This window comes from Engystomops pustulosus, chromosome 9 (genome assembly GCF_040894005.1).
Source record: "Engystomops pustulosus chromosome 9, aEngPut4.maternal, whole genome shotgun sequence".
Taxonomy (NCBI): Eukaryota; Metazoa; Chordata; class Amphibia; order Anura; family Leptodactylidae; genus Engystomops; species Engystomops pustulosus.
In genome coordinates, this window is record NC_092419.1 from 94,284,579 (window position 1) to 94,306,093 (window position 21,515).

Below are 21,515 nucleotides of genomic sequence, written 5' to 3' on the forward strand. Positions count from 1 at the left end.
CGACTGCCGAGCTTCACATTATAGAGAAGGCCCTATTCCTTCCTAATTTTTATGCTCAGGCAGTCTTTTTCTACTGTCATCAGTGTGTGACTTCACATGCCAATGACACATGGGGGCACATTTACTTACCTGTCTGACTTAGTTCACTGACGAATGTGCATTGTCTGACGATAATGCACTCTGCCACGATTCACTAAGATCGTGCGCTCAATATCCTGCACAGGTCACTTCACATCATAAGGAGAGTAAAGCTACAGGCAGATAAGATCTTTATCCAGAATAGTTGGGGGGTGGTATATAGGTGAGTAAGCAGAGCTGAGAGTGTCATTGTGTGTTATATCCATCTCATGGATGTCATCAGCTTTCTACTCTGATCTCTTCTCTCTTTTTATGTAGCACATGTATCACCGTTGCCTGTTTAGTCTCACTTTTGTGACTTTTTGTGGTGTGTGACTTTTTAGTCCTCAATAGTAGTTTACCAAAAGTCTGTGTCTAGCATGCTCTGTTTTGCAACTTATTAGGCCCAAGAATGGGACAATTCCAAGCCCAAAGTCACACATGAACAAACATCTGGGCTACAAAGATAAGTACACCATCTGCATTAAATCCTTGAGGCAGCTAACTTTGGTATTTTGCTTGATTCTGAGCCTAAAAGTCGCAAGCTGCAAAAAGTCACAAAAAAGAGAAAAAGGAAGCCATAGGAATGATACATGTCCCCCTATGTGTCAGATACAAGTACAATGTGCAGAAGCTAAATGAAAGTGTATATACACCTGTACTATGATAATCTAACCATATGTCACCACACAGAACTAGATGGATCATGAAGTGTCTGCTTAGAGAGTGTGATGAGGCTGGGGGGAAAGGAAGCTGCACTAACCTGTGTGCCTTTGTCTCAGTCTCCTCATGTTTCTTTCTCTCCTCCACATTCATCCAGCTCCCTCCCCTGCCTGCTCAATGCACAAACCAGGGGTGGAGGAAGATGGATCACTGTGCAAAAGAGAACAAATGCATGAGGAAAATGAGATAACAGATGCTGCAGCTGCCCTCCCCCCAGGACTCACCACACACTGCTCACGTAGAAACAGTAGTGACCGCACACCATGTATGGGTGGTGCTCAATGTAGGATTCTCAGTCCATCCATAATCCACATAGAGAACATGGCACACACCAAACTGGTTTTCTTTAATTTTTTTATTTTTAGCGTTTTCAACGTATAATTCACACAGTTGAGCCTTCACCGTAGAAATTGAACAAAAGTTATATAATTCTATACAGATCAGAGGTAATATACGACGTTTCGGTCATCACGACCTTTATCAAGCATGATCTGGCAATGTCTGCAGTAGTAGGTAGGAGAGTGGTGAGGCAGCAGGGACAGGTAATGTGAAATGAAATTTTAGTAGTTGCAGTATTCAGAAAGCTGACAGAGGCATTTTTAAAATCAGCATAGCATAGGCTATTGGAACCAGCCACCAACTAAAAATAACAGGTTCGGTTTAAGGTTAACAATCCAAAAAACAGGTAAATTAAGGAATTGTTATGCACTTTTTGTAGTAACCTAGAAGTAGATGTGATCCTACATTTTAATGAACTTTGAAGAGAATTTAGTAAAGTAAAATGTAAAAAAAAAAGTACAAATGTCATCTTCTCTTCTACCCAAGACAAAATAGTGAAAATTCTGCCTAATAACACATAAAGAAATACCTAAGCAGGAACACCATGAGCAACGCTAGTACATTCTACAACTAAATTATAAAACTGACAACAGCGTTTCATTGAGTGGGATCTGCATAGTGATTGCCAAGTCTGAATGCCCCGATTAATACTGAGATCACAGAAATGTCCGTGGCATCATGCGAACCATGGCAGTGAAATGTAATTACATTCAATTCATCGGCTGTCCAGCCCTTCTCACAGTGCCTCCGACCCCCCGGTGACAGGAGATTGCTATCGTCACGAGCCATCGAGCCCCAGAATGGCCAGAAATTCAATTCCTCACTTGGATGCCCCCATGGGTACAGCTCTGCCCCACAAAGAGTGTTCCTTTATTATATTTTAGGGGCTGCTTGCTGCCTGAGCTCCTGTCTTGTCTACTTAATGGCAGTACTCCTAAGGAACAGGCCTGTCACTCACACACCGCAAACTGTATTACCGGTCTCAGCTCATTTCATTTACAGACAAGAGGGAGGGATGGGGGCTGCAGTGCATGGAACATCTCACACAACATTTCTGCAGCAGCGTCTTCTATCCTCATCCATTGCGCTGCGCACTTTTATGGCACAGGCAATCGATTGCTTTATATTGTGAGAAAGCGCAGAACTTTGTGCCACGCATCCCAAAATATTACTTCTGAAGGTTTTACAGCAGGTGTAATGTTTGTTCTGCTCGGAGAACTAAAACACAGGCTTCAGGACCACAAGCTCGAAACGAATTCCGAAAAAGTTTTTTATGACAATTACCTAAGTGAAGACTTGAAAGGTAGCGATGCACAAAAACGGCAAGAACATGTTATGTACCGGCAACATAATGTAGCAGGAGGCAGAATTACTGCGGAGCAAATGAAATACAATACACCCCAGGGAGATTTTTACAAAATTGGGTTTTTGACGAGCACGGATGACATTTTGCTTTGAAATCTTAGTTCAACTTTTCAAACGGAAAATTTCAATGTAAATTTTTTTTGTTGAAATAAAAATATACACCTAAATTTTGAAAGAGGGTGAAGTGTTGACAAACCAGGCTGTAGGCTTGGGCACCTGTGAAATAAAAGAGTATTTTTGGAATTGTGTGAAACCAATCCGCGGACGCACGTTTGTCGGCTTTTTCCGTTTTGCGCCGAATTCTGCCGGGATTTTGGCGCACGCAATCGGATTTTATTGCAATCTTGCTGGCTTTCACGCGACAGAATTCGAAGGACGTGGCAGACGGAAAACCCGACGGATTCCGAAAAACCGTGAAATTTAAAAAACGCAGTGTGTCGCAAAATCAAGCACTTACATGCACCGAGAAGAACCAGGTGAACTTCGGCGGACCTTGGCACAGCAGGGACACCTGCTGGACATCGGGCGCACGACCTTAACGAATTGCCGGAAGACCCAAATCCACATCGGAGAACGCGCCGCTGGATCGTGACAGGGCCAGTTAAGTAAATCTGCCCCATTGTCTTACCTTTTGAGCTGAGCACCACTGAGCATATTGTCCGGCTATCCCACACTACTGGGTCATCATATATTGGGGACAAAGTTGTGCCCCTTTATTCTCTACTTTATTTTATACTACTTTAGTTTCAGTTTGGTATAAAAAATGTGCAAAAACTATTACAAAGCAGAATAGGATTTCATCGTTCTCAATATTAGTTTTTCCCAACCTCTTTTGTGTGACCTCACATAAGTGTACAAAAATAGTCTATTTTAAAAAAGACTACCAACCAAAAACAACAAGCTTTTATCACTGCAACCTCACCCGCACACACTCACTTTCTGGACTTTTATAAAGGGTATTTAATTTCCTGAAGTTCAGTCCCTTTGTTGCTATTAATCAATAACTATCTGAATCAACCAGTCTCCTCTGCCTCTGTGCTTTGCTATGAAGGATATCACAGCACATCATCACATGGGCAGCTAGCATCCTTACCATCTCAGCCTGCTGGAAGGACAGTGTGATTATCCTCTCCTTTAAATACTCCTATACAAGTAACAAGACCATAATAATACAGAGAGGGTGGCGGCATTCCTATCTTCTACACCATCTGGGAGAACATTAACTTTGATAAGGAGTCTGGTAACTGGGAGTTTGTCTTTTCCTGAGGAGAGTTTGTCCATGCAACGTTCTGGTGCATGTATGTGTCAGGCTCGGACTGGCCCACAGGTGGATTCAACGGTGGGCCTCTGAGCTTGGTGGGCTCCCAGGCCCTATTTAATGGGCATATATTGCTGACTCAAAGAGCTAAGAGGTCCTAAGTTAAAGGAAAAGACCAGTCAGCTGGTTAATGATGGGGCTCCTAAGACCATAACTGTCCAAGGCGATAGCTAAAAAACAAGCTACAATGTACAGCGGTGGGCCCCATTAAAAGATTTTACTGGTGGGCCCGAGGCCCTCAAGTCTGACACTGGTATGAGTGATATGTTGGGGCACATTTACTTACCTGGTCCCTCAGAGTTCCTGAAAGTGCATTGTCTGTCTGGAATGCACTGTGCAGCGATTCAGCGATGCAGCGATCCTGCGCCCGGTATCCTGCATCTGTCGCTTCCCCGCTGAGATCCGCCGGAGTTCACCATCGTCCTCCTGGTGCATGTAAGTGCTTGGCTTGAGACACAATTTTGAAGTTAAATTCTGCGGTTTCTCCGAATCCATCCGATCGTCCAACGGTCCGCCCCCCGATTTCTATCGCATGATCGCGTGTACCAAAAATCCCTTTTAAATCCCTGTCCCAGTGGCGCAAAATGTAAATCGTCGGGATGTCTGAGGAAAGTGCGGTCCGCGGGGCCCTTAGTAAATGAGCCCCATTGACTTTCATAGATGAAAGCAGGAAAGCCCCAAGTCTGATTGACCCTGATGCTCTGCAATAATTAGCAACACTGATGGAGGAACAAGCAACACCAACCAACTTAGAAGAAACAAGCAAGAAAAGAAACGGTGAGAAACTTTCCTTAAGTGGCCCACTTAGGACCCCTACTATGAGTTCAATGATCCAATGCTGCAATCGTCAATTCTCTGACGAGACAACCCCATTCAGTCAGTATCGTGGGTCTAGAGAACGTGTCTTAGCAAAAGACCACCGGGCATTGAGCGTTGGGAGTTATAGGCTCATAGCAGGAGGAGAATTATACGTTCCCTGCTGGTGTGTCATTGAGTGAAGCGTGGCAATACTGCGAAATCTGAATGAGAGATGGCCAGTATTAGAGAGAAAGGTGCATTTAACAAGACCGAATAGACAAGCGAGAGAGCGAACAAGGGAAGGGGAGAGAGAGAGGTGCATTAAATGGCATGTCATAAAACTTTCTAAAGTTCCTTTTATTTCTGTGGGGTTATTTTATATGGGTTTTTATGTGCAGCTCAAATGGCACATCAAAGAGGATAATGCATCTTTAAGCTGTTAAAATGACTTCTAAATTTTTCATTTAATGTCAGCGTAGTGGAAAAAAAACCCACTTCTCACAATGGCTGCGTTATACCGGCTGGATGGCTGTTTCATTCCATAAAGTGTCTGCATCGGATGTGAACAGCAGGAAATCCTAGGGTGATAAATAGCTATTTCTAAGTAAATTTCATGCAATTGCCCTTTGGTTAAAGTCTTTCCTCTCAGCACTTTCCCTCGAGCTCAGGATCCATCTAATATTATTTGGTAGCAAGCACTTTACACTGTGACACACGAGTGCACTTTAAGGCAGTAAGTGGCTGATTTCATAATTGGTATAATTTTTCACATGTACCTGAATGTCACACGCAGGAAGAATATGGAACCTGGGCTAACACAGTGTAGCAGCATTTTCAATCAATAGAGTATTAACACCCCCCGGCCTGATTAAACTAATGTGCTCTCAGGGCAGATTCGGTCAGGGTGGCGGCTGATGGATGGAGGGTGGAGGGGTTAATGTGAGAATATTTTACGAGTGGAGGTGTTTTGGTGCTAATTGAACGTGCACAATCCCCCCCCCCCCCCCATTTAGATTTTATAAAAAGGTTCAAGTACAGTAGCAACAATGACCTTATACAATATATTAGTATTATACATTATAAACATGCATGTACGTCCTAGTTGTGGAATATGAGGAAACGTTGTAGGTGAAAATATATATTTTTGACTTTCTTTACTGAATTTGGTCACACGTCCCCATCTACAGAGTCACAGTAATTGTTTTTTACAATTTCTACTTAATATTTTATATATATTGGCGAATCGGATAAGTACGTTTGGTGTTTCAGTTTCTATGGTAGCAATTGTTGAATTGATTTTGGTTCTGAGTAAAGCGTTACATAAATGGGTTGTACCAACTCAGCAAGTTATCGCCTATTATTGGATAGGGGATAACAAGCTGATCGATGGGGTCCAACTTCTGGGACCCTGCTATTCATGGAAATGGGACCACTAGCATTCTAGAGAATATTATGGGAGTGTCGGCAATTTCTGAGCACATAGCTCGGCTGTCTCCACCACTTCCATTCACTGTCTATGTGAGTGCCTGAGATATCCAAGTGCTGTGCTCAGCAATTCTTCCATACTTCCATACTATTAGCCATGTCACTCCACCCAATATTGAGTACAGGAACCATGCTCTAGATTGTAGGGGGGGGGGGCAGTTGTTTGATTCCATTGATGAGCTTGTTATCCCCTATTCACATAACTTGTAGAGTTGGTAAAACTTGAAGGCTGAATATGGGGACAAAATCGTAGATGCTAAATTGACCAAATTATATTCTGTCCCCTAGTATTGTGCTTAAGCCTTGTGAATCAATTAAAAACAGCAGCAAAAAGGGAAGATTTTGATGCAGCTTGTTTTTGTTTTAAGCATTTGTGTATAATGTTAACACTAACTAAAGTCCCTTTCAAGCAGGTTTTTTTAAAAAATATTACTTGATATAATTAAATACTATTATAATTTTGTATATAATATACTGATAACATACAATGGGGGTCATTTACTAAGGGCCCGATTCGCGTTTTCCCGACGTGTTACCCGAATATTTCCGATTTGCGCCGATTTCCCCTGAATTGCCCCGGGATTTTGGCGCACGTGATCGGATTGTGGCGCATCGGCGCTGGCATGCACGCGACGGAAATCGGGGGGGCCTGGCCGAACGAAAACCCGACGGATTCGGAAAAACCGCCGCATTTAAAAAAAAAATCTGTTGCGGAGCTTGAACTTACCTTCACTCACCCCGGCTTGCTGAACTCCGGCGTGTTTCCGATGCTTTTCAGCGCAGCAGCGCCACCTGGTGGACGGCGGAGGAACTACCTTAATGAATCCGGGCCGGACCCGAATCCAGCGCAGAGAATGCGCCGCTGGATCGCGAATGGACCGGGTAAGTAAATCTGCCCCAATATATAGCATATAAAATATTAAAAGGATTGCCCACTCTTTTGCCTTTACTAATAATAATATTAATCAAGTGATTCAGCAGTTCTGATACAGGCAGTCCCCGGGTTACATACAAGATAGGTTTTGTTTGTTTGTATTTAAGTTGAGTTTGTATGTAAGTCGGAACCGTATACTTTATTATTGTAACCCCAGTCAAAAATGTTTTGGTCTCTGTGACAATTGGACTTTAAAAACGTTGTATTGTCATAAGAACCAGGATTAACAATAAATCTTAATTACAGGCACCATTGATAACTGTTAAAAATGTTTTTTGTAGCCTAGGACTAAATTCCAGTAATTTACCAAAATCCAGAGGTCCGTTTGTAACTAGGGGTCGTATGTAAGTCAGGTGTTCTTAAGTAGGGGACCGTCTGTACTTGCAAACTCTCAGCAGTGCTGTCTGCAAACTCTCTGTAAATCTTTGTTTACAAATCTCTCCATAGCAGGAGAGTTATGACTCATCCAGCCCTCAACCTGTGTACATTAGAGAGAAGGAATGTGAGAAAATGAGACACAGTGGGTGACGCCATTAAGACAGACTGAAGGAGTGAGAGACAGAAAGTTGACAGGGCAGCATGGTAAGTACAAGGAAAGGCTGAAGCCCTGAAAGGAGGCAAAGGTACATATACACGCAGAGACATGACTAATGGAAGATATTTATTGAACGTGGCCAATAAATGTACCAGCAGCAATAAATGATACAGCGTAGCATCACTTACACATTCCTATGTTCTGAATCTGCTTTTTGTTTTCTTCTTTATGCCCTAGATTTTGTAAAAAAAAAATAACTCTGACCTTGGCTTTCAGCCAGTGATGTCACAGGGCTCTCTCCAGCTTCGACGGATGTGCGAATGGCTGCTAGTGAAACTGGAAGGCTTCACTTTACGATCAAGACAGCAAAGCACAGCTATTAATAGATATGTATTGGTAAATTATCTAATATACTGCCCTCACACATTACAAAAAACATGAGGAAACAGTCAACCTCGTTAAGGTTTGTCTAAAATAATATATACATAGTAGACTCTGCAGCATCCCATATTGAAAGAAAAAAAACTAATAAAGGCTTGAAAAAGGCTCATAACAAGCAGAAACGTCTACCTGCGTTGAAATGCTGCTTTTTTCCTTGTACACATCTTGGAGGACCTGTTTGCCTGGGCCGGGTAGTTTGCACCCGCCATTATTATATGTATATATAAAATGTATACTCTGCGCCCATATTGACATAAAAAAGATAAAATGTAGATATTTTTGCTAATTTATTAAACAGGAAAAACTGAAATATCACACCGTCATAAGTATTCGGCCCCTTTGCTCAGTATTGAGTAAAAGCCCCTTTGGAGCTGGTGCAGCCAGGAGTCTTCTTGGGAAGATGCAACAAGTTTCTCACCCCTGGATTTGGGGATCCTCTACTATTGTTTCTTGAAGATCCTCTCTAGTCCCCTCAGGTTGGATGGTGAACGTTGGTGGAAGCCATTTTTAAGTCTCTCCACAGATGCTCAACTGGGTCTAGGTCCGGGCTCTGGCTGGGCCAGTCAGGAATGGTCACAGAGATGTTTTGAAGCCAATGCTTAGGGTCATTGTCTTGTTGGAAGATGAACCTGCAGCCCTGTCTGAGGTCCAGAGAACTCTGGAAGAGCTTTTCATTCAGGTTATCTCTGTACTTTGCAGCATTTCATCTTTCAGTCTTCCTGTCCTGCCCTCCATGTGTAACTGTTGAGATTGTATGAGGCAGGTGATGAGCAGCGCCTGGTTTTCTCCACCTCTTAGAATTAATACCAAAAAGTTCAATCTTTATCTCATCAGATCAGAAAATCAAATTTCTTATAGTCTGGGAGTCCCTCATGTGTTCTTTTACACACTGTATGCGATTTTCACATATCTTGCACTGAGGAGAGGCTTCAATCGGCAGACTTTGCCATAAAGCCCCAACTGGTGGAGGCTGCAGTGATAGTTGACTTTGTGGAGTTTTCCCCTCATCTCCCTTCTGCATCTGTGGAGGTCAGGCACAATGATTTTGGGGTTCTACTTTAATCTGCTCGCCAAGGCTCTTCTTCCATGACTGCTTACTTTGAAGAGTTGCGGTCATCCTAAACTTCTTCCATTTAAAGATTATGGAGGCCCCTGTGCTCTTGGGAACATTGAGTGTTGCAGAAATTCTTTTGTAACCTTGGTCAGATCTGTGCCTTACCAGAATTCTGTATCTGAGCTCCTTGGGCAGTTCCTCAGACCTCATGATTCTCATGTGCTCTGAACTGTGAGCTGTGAGGTCTTATATAGACAGGTGAGTGCTTTTCCTAATCAAGTCCAATCAGTTTAATTTAACACAACTGCACTCCAATGAAGGAGAAAAACCATCTCAAGAAGGATCAGCAGGAAATGGACAGCATGTGAGTTTAATATATGTCACAGCAAAGGGTCTGAATATGTATGACTATGTGATATTTCACATGTTCAAAAAAGTAGCAAATATATCTACATTTGTTCTTTTCTGTCAAGATGGGGGCAGAGTGTACAGTACATTAATGAGCAAAATAAATTTAAAGGGGTCTGAATACTTTACTTTCCCATTGTACAGTATATCTATATATTTGTATATATGTTTTACTAATTTAATATAAATTGAACAATAAAAATATAATCGATTTATATGTAACTTTATCCAAACTTCTACCTTATCCCATTGCCCAGCTCTATGTTGACGGCTTGTAAAACAGCGTGATTTCCTTTTTTTTTTCTCCCTATATAACGCCTTGGTATACAATCATCAAATCAATTTGCTGAATATATTTACTCCCATAACATTTGCAAACTAAGTATGTGGCTGGAAGTCTGTTTTTACGTTGAATTGTAACATTTCCTGCCAGATATACATTAGTGAATAACTTTTCAAAACACACATAAAGCATTTAAATGATATTTGTAGAAAAAATCTAGTCGGCAACGGACAGGGTAATTAGACCTGTGCATTTTTATCAGCGTGGGGGGTGCTGTAAAACAGTGCCCCCTCTTCTTTTTTCCTGTGAAGTTTTTGTACTGCTCAATCCTGCTTGGTGACAGGCCTGAAATTACCAGAAACACAAGGAAAGTGTTTGTTACTAAGAATAAACAAGTTAATCTTTCAAATTCTCCTGCCCTTTTTGTGCAAATGAAGTGGTGTCTTGTCAAGTGGCCCAGTCTGTCAGCGCTCCGGTGGAGGTGCCAGCCAAAACTTTTCTTTCTAACAACATGAAAAAATAGTTTATTTCATTTATTTTTTCCCCCGAAAACAATAGGAGCTTTTCACGCTGTGCAAGAAAACAAGCAGATTTGTCATTGCGTATTCTAATACCCTGCAGGATTTAAGTGATCGGAGAGAATTCAAGCCAGCAACGGCTAATCTCACTCTTGTCATTGTCCATCTACGATGAAAGAAGTTATTGTATGTTTGTTTGTTTTTTTTTCCAAAAGTTCTTGAAAATATTTTCTTTTTGAGAAATTTTCATTTGACTGAAATTTTGGCCAAAACAAAAAGATGCGTTGGGATTTTTATGGGCTGTAAATTGACCATGTCAAAAAGTTAACTTAAAGAGAAATTGTCAGCAGGATTATACATTTTCGTCTAATGACAGGTTCTCGTAGCTACGGATGAGCAGACCCAAACTTCAAGTTTGGGGCCGGTGTTTGCGTGTCCCACGCAACCTGGACATATTGAAGATTGGTGCAGGCCGTCCGGAAAATTGACGCCCCTACCTACTAGCAATGGCCAAGAGTGTCCCCTACCGGCCAATCGTACCAGGTAGTGCAGTTAAATACTTGGAGCATCCAAAACTTATTTTCCCAAAGAGATAGAGATAGAATGTTGAAAAACAAAATTAGCTCCCTCACTACTTAAAGAATGGGGAGTGAGGTGATAGACTGTCCCCAAACGGATGCTCGTTACCTTAGGGGTGATAAAGTTGCCTCCCGGCTCAGTTGAAATCTAATTTATTCACACCCCTTCTGTTTTCCTCCCCCCATGTAGGCTGGCCGCAAGCGCTGCAGCCTCCGGCTTATTTGGATAAAGTTTAAAAGTCGATACAGGTGGTCCCTTAAGAACACCCGACTTACAGACAACCCCTAGTTACAAAGGGACCTCTGGATGTTTGTAATTTACTGTACTTTAGCCTTAGGCTCCTATAAACCGCTATAACAGTTATCAAATGTGTCTGTAATGAAGCTTTATTGTTAATCTTGCTTCTTATGACAACCCAACATTTTTAAAATCCTATTGACACAGAGACCAAAAAGAATTTTGACTGGGGTTACAATTATAAAATATACAGTTCCGACTTACATAGAAATTCAACTTAAGAACAAACCTACAGAACCTATCCTGTACGTAACCCGGGGACTCATTCAAAAAATTGCTAATTTCTGTTGTAGACTTTGTAATGACAACCCACGATTGAGTTTCTTATTCTATAAAATAAGAATAATTTCTTAGAGTCTCATCGATGTCAGAAGATGGAACCGTTTCTGAGCATTGGCTTCTTGGGCTGCAGCATAGAAGGAGTTACAGCTCATTGCCACTATTAATATCTGTGAATTTGGGGCAGCACGGCTAGGGCCAGCACACCTGCCTTCACCTTGCATACCGGGAATTGATAACACAGAGTTACATGTTGCAGTGACAGAGGGGAGGCTCGGAAGCTCGTCCAAGCCTCAGGGTGGCTGCTACATCTGCTGTCACTTATGCTCCATATTCCGAATGACAGCCTGTATTTCCCTTGAGTTACTGATTCTGTCATCTTTATGGTGACACTTATTATTGTCACATGTCTGTGTTGTGTCTGTGAGTGGCACCACTCATACGTGTCACCTTTCCTTCCGTCGTTTACTTGCATTCTAACACATCTGGTCTCCCATTTGCACCTAATACTATCAGGACTACAGTAATATTTATTGTAACAGGAGTGCACTTGTCAGTTATGCCGGTGCAATGTCAACAGGAGGATCGCTAGCAGGTGTTACATGGATATATGGAGTCAATGTATACTGGGAAATGCAGGAAAATATTGTGAAAATATTTATTAGCCTCGACTACTGTGACTACTTGAGACCCCCTACCGATCAGCAAGCTAGACCCTATCCTATGCATGGGGCCTACCTTGCTTCAGGTGAAAACCCCTTTAATGGGAATCTGTCAGCAGTTTTGACCATACAAAGCCAAAGATAGTTTTAAGGAGCTATTCTGATGATCTGTGTAATGTGTTAGAAGTGACAGGGCAGTAAAAGGTGACATTATTATTCAGCTCTGCAGCCTGTTGCAAGGGCTCTGGGTGGTCACTCAGCCTGAAGAGCTTTTTGCTCTCTCACTGCTCTCACTGTGCTGTTCCACAACCTCTCCCCTCTGCTATGAACAGATGCTTTATTAGGATTTTGGTTGGATACTTGTAGGCAGACAGAAGGGGCGCCGGCCTCGGTGACGCCATTTTGTCGTGCGAGGTTCAAAGCTTGCGCATGTGTTATTGTACACGTCTCCTACATTGTAAGAAGCCATGACTGCACATCGCTGTGCATTGCCGGGAAACAAAACACAGGGGGCACCATAGTTTAAGGAACTTTCCCTCGGCACACCGACCATGTGTCGCGGCACACTAGTATGCCACGGCACACTGGTTGAAAATCACTGAATACAGTAATAGCAGCTGCTATGGGGTCTGCAGTGTCAGGGGGCCTTGTGATCTGACACAATAAAGAGTGCAGGAGCACATATTATAGAATAATATTTATATAACATATATTTGATGTATACATATATGTTGTATCTGTGATGTGTACTGTATATGCAGTATGTGTATACTGTGTATGGTGTGCTTATATACTGTATATGTGTGTATATATACTGTGTGTATATATCCTGTACTTTTTTAAATGGCACTGTATGTGTGTATATGCTCTATATGCATGCACATGATTATAAAAATGTGTGATTGTAACTTGCATGTGTGAGTAACCCACATATTTTTAAGTGGGAAGGGGGGCCCTATTCAGAAGCCAGCTATGGGGCCCTGCCTCTCTTATTAACGTGCCTGGGTGAATGTAGATGAAGGTGATTGTTATCAAGTTCAGAAAACTAATTTTTTTAAATATGAGTTAAGAGTAGATGATTTTCTTTTAATAATTGTATTGTAAAATCTTTTTTATGTGATAATTAAAAATAAAATAGCAGAATATGAAATTACTGAGGTTTTCTTGTTTTCTATAATTGTCTGATAATAGTACTTGACCGTGTTATGTTACATCCATACTACAACCATCATTGATTTTGTAGTGGGCAGCCTGTCTGACCCCTGACCATGTGTTGTGACCTTTTGCTTGAGCAATGATCTTTTAGCTCTCCAATTTAGTGCCCCCATTAGTTATATGATCATCTGGACAGTCTAGCTGTGTAAAGGTTGAATGTAGGCAATGCACAAAAAGAGGCTGAATGTGGAAAGACTCTATATACATTACTGCAAGGAACACCAATAACCTCATTTTAAAGGTTAAGCCCAAAATAGTGTGGCTCCACCCACATTTATGTGTTGCACTAAGCCGTATTTATGGAAGTGGCTCGGGATCAATTTAAGGACAACTTGTGCAATATGTTCTTGCAATTTGTATTATTAACCCTTTTGCAACATCCCTTATCAGGGCCTAGCCTTTTCTTGGGGCCTGGAGGCAGCTGGGGCCCAGAATAACGGAGTGGCTTGCAATTGCAGCCTAGGGCGTACTGATGTCACGGTGCTCGGTATGGGGACTAGAGGGCTGTCCTACAGCCTGTCAGGTCTCCAGCAGGTGGTGTGTGCAAGAAATAAGTAGGGAGAAGCTGAAGTACTTGTTTCTCCCTGGGACAACCCCTGAGTGTCTGTAATATAAGTCCCTGGATAATGGGATGGGGAGCTCGTGGTGTTAGACAGCCATATCCAGGGATCAGACTGAAGCAACGTTGTACAAATCAACTCAGTTCTTTATTCAACAACCTGTAGCAGGCAATGGGCCAAAATGGCCAACAGCAGATCTGGATGCTGGTACTGTAGTGGTCATGGAGAGTGGTACGCAGGATAAAGAACCAGCCTGATGGTAGATGCAGGCTGGGAGAATTTAGATGGAGCTGTGTCCAAACTGTGGAAGCTTCAGCTCTGGATTAGAGTCTCTTGATTCTAGAGAGGGAGCTATTCGTACTACCAGCCTGCCTATGTATCGGCAGGGGTGTTGCACTTTCCTGTCCTTTCCATGGTTAATTTTGCAGCCTTTCGTCTGCCATGATCAAATTCCTCTGGAGAGAGGAGTTCTGCACCAGTTCTTTCCACCCAAAAGGAAAGAGGATTTGACCCACCAAGGTTCCATTACTGACTTACTTTAGCTTAGTTCAGAATGGCCAATTCCTAAACAACTACCCAGAAGTCAGGGATCGACAGTATATTTCTAGCTTCCGCTATTCATCCATGAGGAATTATTGACCTGCATTGCAGTGCACTGCAAGCAAAAGACACAAGGCCTGTGAAATTTGTCCTCAAGACCATGAAAATTGGAAGTGCTGATGAATCTGCCACGTGATAGATATGTTTCTCTTCTCTTCTGCAGTTTAGATGTTTTATTTATTGGCTCAGAGTAATGCAGTTTTGAGCAGAAATTTTATACAGGAAAGCTTTAGTGTTTTCGCATCAGCATCCTCCGATGCTACTCAACATTTTTACTTTGCCGCAGACGTTTAAGTACTTCTCTGAAGATTTCCAGGCCGGTCATATTTATCATTGTTTCTGTCTCCTGTCGGCTTCTACCCATGCTCCATTTGTCAATTTTCTAAAAACATATTTTTCAACGATATTAATTGTTCTGCTTAGATAATAGTCAAAAACCTTCTTAGTTTTAAAGTGTAACTTCTAATACATCATGGTTACTTTCCAATATATTCATCCATATTCATCTCAACTGCAGATGAAAAAAAATCGCCCTTAACTACCCGCTTCTCAGGCAAAATGTTACTACAGCTGTTTCTTTTCAAAAAACTTTCTTGGCTTGAAGTCTTCTTTTCCAAAAAATGTAACAAAAGTTGCACAACATGTTGAACAAGAGGTTCAGGTTTTATACGGACCTACTAGTTATTGTGAACAACTACTAAACTTTTGAATGTTGTAGTTGTGTAATTTTGAATAAAGTTATGATTTTATATTTGTTTTTCTTTGTGTCGGCAAAGCCATCTTGACGGAGTGGCAGCAGTTCAGAACATCGCTTTACAGCAGGCACTACCTCCTCTTCATGAACTTTAAAACGACAACAACAACCAATCAACCAAACGTGACCTTCATCTATTGGAAAATACAAAAACTATATTTCCAACTATATCTATACCGTAAACTGTATATTGAGTTGACTTGTTATCTTTAATTGAATATAATTACCTTAAAGGGAACCTGTCACCAGGAGACCCATTTTTAGCACTCCCCCAGTCCCCACAGAGCATAGTACATACACTGCCAAAGTGGGCTTAGCGACGCCCCCTGCTCCTCTACAGCCAATCCCGAGTGTTGGGAGTTTTTCATATATTTGAAAAGGTCACATGTTTCCCAAGGGTGGGGGGCTGCTCCTTTCCAGCCCCTCCCAATTGGCAACTGCCTAGTCACACAGCACATGCTAATGAAAGGTAGAATATAACATATCTTTTTTTCTGTAAAACCAATTTTTTATACAAAAACACTTTGGCAGTGTATATGATATGCTCTGTGGGGACTGGGGGAGTGCTAAAAATGGGTCTCCTGGTGACAGGTTCCCTTTAAATACATATTTGTTTTTATTGTACATATGTAATTGTTAGAAGCATCTAAATGCGGTTTTAATCCATATGATATCACCAAATTTGCATATATTTTTGACGTACATGTATTTTTTAAAACTTTTTTACTTACATTAAAAGCTATATTCACCATTGTCAATTATTTGCTTTATATTTGTATAACATAACTAAAATAAAAATTGAAAGAGGTTTTTAAATAATCAAAATCTTCAATCCCTGGAGCCAGACATATGGTAACCCTGAGATTTGCAGGAAAAGGGACTAAAAGTGACCCTTAGCTATCCTACCGACTTCCGGCATCAGCCTATCCTGAGAACTGGTCCTATTGCAATATTTGAAACGCAGGGTGAAAACCTGTCTGTGCTCCACTGCAGTCTAGGGCAGTGGTGGCGAACCTATGGCACGGGTGCCAGAGGTGGCACTCAGAGCCCTCTCTTTGGGCACCCAGGCCATCACCCAACACAAAGGTCAACATTCAGGACTCAAAACCTGAATCAAGGAGGTGTGGACAGACCTTGATTATCATTGTAGCCTCTTCTCCGGACCCATGATTCATCCTGTTAAGGGGACTTTAGAGGGAAACTATAATAACAATCCGAATTTCTCCTTCTTTCTCTTGTATTGGTGTCATCAGGGTGCCAATATGTTTGAAACCTGTGAATTACTTTAAATTGGCATTTGTCACTTTGTGAAAAATATGTGGCTTTTGCTTGTAGTTTTGGCACTCAGTGCCTAAAAGGTTCACCATCACTTCAGGGGCTTCAGAAACAGATTGCAGGACACATCAGCACGGCAGGAACTTGCATTCCCCCTTTCTGCTGATTGCAGGAGTTCTTGGAAGGTTCAAGGTATATACTTCCTTAAATTCATAGATAAACATATATTTGTATTCTGTTTTATTATATATTTTGTAATAAAACATTTATATTTAAATTCATTCTACTAATTTACATTTTGATGTGAAGGAAACAGAGAGGAAAGGGAACTACAGAGGGATTTCTAGACATGTTCTATGAAGATAGGAGGTGTAAATGATCTGTGGCTTAATCTATTGTCAGTAGTGATGTAATGATGGGTCAGTGTCATCTATATAGAGGTCATTGTACAGGGAGGGGGAGGAGATAAGCTGTGACATCATCTATTGTCAGTAGTGATGTAATGAGGGGTCAGTGTTATCTATATAGAGGTCATTGTACAAGGAGGAGGAGATAAGCTGTGACATCATCTATTGTCAGTAGTGATGTAATGAGGGGTCAGTGCTATCTATATAGAGGTCATTGTACAGGGAGGAGGAGGAGATAAGCTGTGACATCATCTATTGTCAGTAGTGATGTAATAATGGGTGAGTGTTATCTATATAAAGGTCATTGTACAGGGAGGGGGAGGGGATAAGCTGTGACATCATCTATGGTCAGTAGTGATGTAATGATGGGTGAGTGTTATCTATATAGTGGTCATTGTACAGGGAGGGGGAGGAGATAAGCTGTGACATCATCTATTGTCAGTAGTGATATAATGATGGGTGAGTGTTATCTATATAGAGGTCATTGTAAAGGGAGGGGGAGGAGATAAGCTGTGACATCATCTATTGTCAGTAGTGATGTAATGATGGGTCAGTGTTATCTATATAGAGGTCATTGTACAGGGAGGGGGAGAAGATAAGCTGTGACATCATCTATTGTCAGTAGTGATGTAATGATGGGTCAGTGTTCTCTATAAAGCGGTCATTGTAAAGGGAGGAGGAGGAGATAAACTCTGACATCATCTATTGTCAGTAGTGATGTAATGATGGGTCAGTGTTATCTATGTAGAGGTAATTGTACAGGGAGGGGGAGGAGATAAGCTGTGACATCATGTATTGTCAGTAGTGATGTAATGAGGGGTGAGTGTTATCTATATAGAGGTCATTGTACAGGGAGGTGGAGGAGATAAGCTGTGACATCATCTATTGTCAGTAGTGATGTAATGATGGGTCAGTGTTATCTATATAGAGGTCATTGTACAGTGAGGGGGAGGGGATAAGCTGTGACATCATCTATTGTCAGTAGTGATGTAATGATGGGTCAATGTTATCTATATAGAGGTCATTGTACAGGGAGGAGGAGCGCATAAGCTGTGAGATCATCTATTGTCAGTAGTGATGTAATGATGGGTCAGTGTTATCTATATAGAGGTCATTCTACAGGGAGGGGGAGGAGTTAAGCTGTGACATCATCTATTGTCAGTAGTGATGTAATGATGGGTCAGTGTTATCTATATAGTGGTCATTGTACCGGGAGTGGGAGGAGATAAGCTGTGACATCATCTATTGTCAGTAGTGATGTAATGAGGGGTCAGTGTTATCTATATAGAGGTCATTGTACAGTAAGGGGGAGGGGATAAGCTGTGACATCATCTATTCTCAGTAGTGATGTAATGATGGGTCAGTGCTATCTATATAGAGGTCATTGTACAGGGAGGGGGAGGAGATAAGCTGTGACATCATCTATTGTCAGTAGCGATGCAGTGATGGGTCAGTGTTATCTATATAGAGGTCATTGTACAGGCAGGGGGAGGGGATAAGCTGTGACATCATCTATTGTCAGTAGTGATGTAATGATGAGTCAGTGTTATCTATGTAGATGTCATTGTACAGGGAGGAGGAGGAGATAAGCTGTGACACCATCTATTGTTAGTAGTGATGTAATGATGGGTCAGTGTTATCTATATAGTGGTCATTGTACAGGAAGGGGGAGGAGATAAGCTGTGACATCATCTATTGTCAGTAGTGATGTAATGATGGGTCAGTGTTATCTATATAGAGGTCAGTGTACAGGGAGGGGGAGGAGATAAGCTGTGACATCATCTATTGTCAGTAGTGATGTAATGATGGGTCAGTGTTATCTATATAGAGGTCATTGTACAGTGAGGGGGAGGGGATAAGCTGTGACATCATCTATTGTCAGTAGTGATGTAATGATGGGTCAGTGTTATCTATATAGAGGTCATTGTACAGGGAGGAGGAGTGCATAAGCTGTGACATCATCTATTGTCAGTAGTGATGTAATGATGGGTCAGTGTTATCTATATAGAGGTCAGTGTACAGGGAGGGGGAGGAGATAAGCTGTGACATCATCTATTGTCAGTAGTGATGTAATGATGGGTCAGTGTTATCTATATAGAGGTCATTCTACAGGGAGGGGGAGGAGTTAAGCTGTGACATCATCTATTGTCAGTAGTGATGTAATGATGGGTCAGTGTTATCTATATAGTGGTCATTGTACCGGGAGTGGGAGGAGATAAACTGTGACATCATCTATTGTCAGTAGTGATGTAATGATGGGTCAGTGTTATCTATATAGAGGTCATTGTACAGGGAGGGGGAGGGGATAAGCTGTGACATCATCTATTCTCAGTAGTGATGTAATGATGGGTCAGTGCTATCTATATAGAGGTCATTATACAGGGAGGGGGAGGAGATAAGCTGTGACATCATCTATTGTCAGTAGTGATGTAATGATGAGTCAGTGTTATCTATGTAGATGTCATTGTACAGGGAGGAGATAAGCTGTGACATCATCTATTGTCAGTAGTGATGTAATGATGGGTCAGTGTTATCTATATAGAGGTCAGTGTACAGGGAGGGGGAGGAGATAAGCTGTGACATCATCTATTGTCAGTAGTGATGTAATGATGGGTCAGTGTTATCTATATAGAGGTCATTGTACAGGCAGGGGGAGGGGATAAGCTGTGACATCATCTATTGTCAGTAGTGATGCAATGATAATGTTTTCTATAAAGATGATTTTTATTGTAATCCTTTCTGTGATGTATATTTGATGACTGCTGTTAAAAAAGAAACCCTACAGGAAGTGTCAGTGTATTATCAAATCTATTGATTCTGGTGAGAATTGCAGAATATAGAGAAATGTTATTAAAAATAGCTAAACGAAAAACATTTAAGACATCATCAAAAATGCTAAAAAAAATAAAATAATAAAATAGGTTATTTTTTGGTGACAAATTCCTTTTGAAACCTAAATGCTTTTCTTTTAAATATTTCAAAAATGTGGGAAAAAAAGCGAAAATGGAAATCATTTTCTGGTGGAAACATATGCTTGATTGTTACTAATTATGATGGATATCTGCAGTAAATTGAAAAAGATTCACTACATATGGTGCCAACAATCTTAACAACATGGATAACAGCTATGTTGATCAGCTGATAGGTGTTTGTGAATGAGGACTTGGTGGTTGACAAGCTGAGAGTCTATTCCACCTCTCCTCCTCCTCCGCCTGTTATAAACAAGAATCATTACATGACAATGTGAAAACAGGCACCAAAATCCACATCTCCCATAACGTTCCAAATATGCAGGGTTTCGAGACCCTTTACAACTGACATGAATGATACCAGGACCATTACGTGTAGTCTATATATAAAGAAACAGCGTTACATATGGAGTCTGCTATGCAACATTTAGGAGCATGGGGATCTGGCATTAAGAGTAGGGATGAGTGGTTTTGCTAAATTCAGGAACTGAACCCGGAGACCATTGACATAACTTGAAGATGAAGGGCCCCAAAGTCTGTGCCAGGGCCCCCAACTATAAACTATGGTTTATAGTATTGGTCTTCTCATATGGGAAAGTGACACTGGGCCCCCTAAGCCTCTTGGGCCCACTTGCGACTGTACCCACTGTTAATCCTCAAGTTACCCCTGCTGAATGCACACTGGTAACATCTGCTACATTTGATTGTGCCGATGGCGGGTCCTACAAATTATATGCTAACGCCACATGTGTGCCAGCTTTATCCCGAGGATTGTCGCTTCCAGATGACACGACAGGAAAATGGGGTTGTGCCTGCACTGTTGCACTAGGTGCATGCCCCATGGCTCCCACCACTATTCCCTTAAATGAGCTTTATGTGCACTATGTGCTCTGTCATAACATTAATAGGGGGTTGTATATATAACTGGAGGGCAAACAGTCCGATTGTGGAGCAGCACAGCGAGTCTAATGGATCAAGTCCAATAGTGGGTGCACACCTCCAACAAACCCGATCCACCGGTTTGTAAGGTCAGATATCCAAAAAAATGCAATGAGGCAGCACTCCAGTAGGTATAAAGGTGACCTTTATTCACCCATGGCAAAATAAGGTGCAACATTTTAGCTCATCCATAGAGCCATTATAAAGCATATAGGGCTGTATATATTATTGGAGGGCTGTATATATTATTGGAGGTCTGTATATAAAACTAGGGGGCCTTATATATTACTCGGGGCCTTATATATTACTCGGGGTCTGTATATATAACTGGGGGGCTGTATATATAACTGGGGGGCTGTATATATAACTGAGGTATGGTATATTACTAGGGGACGGCATATATTATTGGAGGGCTGTATATATAACTGGAGGGCTGTATATATAACTGGGGGGCTGTATATATAACTGAGGCATGGTATATTACTGGAGGGCTGTATATAAAACTAGGGGGCTGTATATATTACTCGGGGTCTGTATATATAACTGGTGGCTGTATATGTAACTGAGGTGTGGTATATTACTAGGGGACTGTATATATTATTGGAGGGCTGTATATATAACTGGGGGGCTGAATATATAACTGGGGGGCTGTGTATATAAC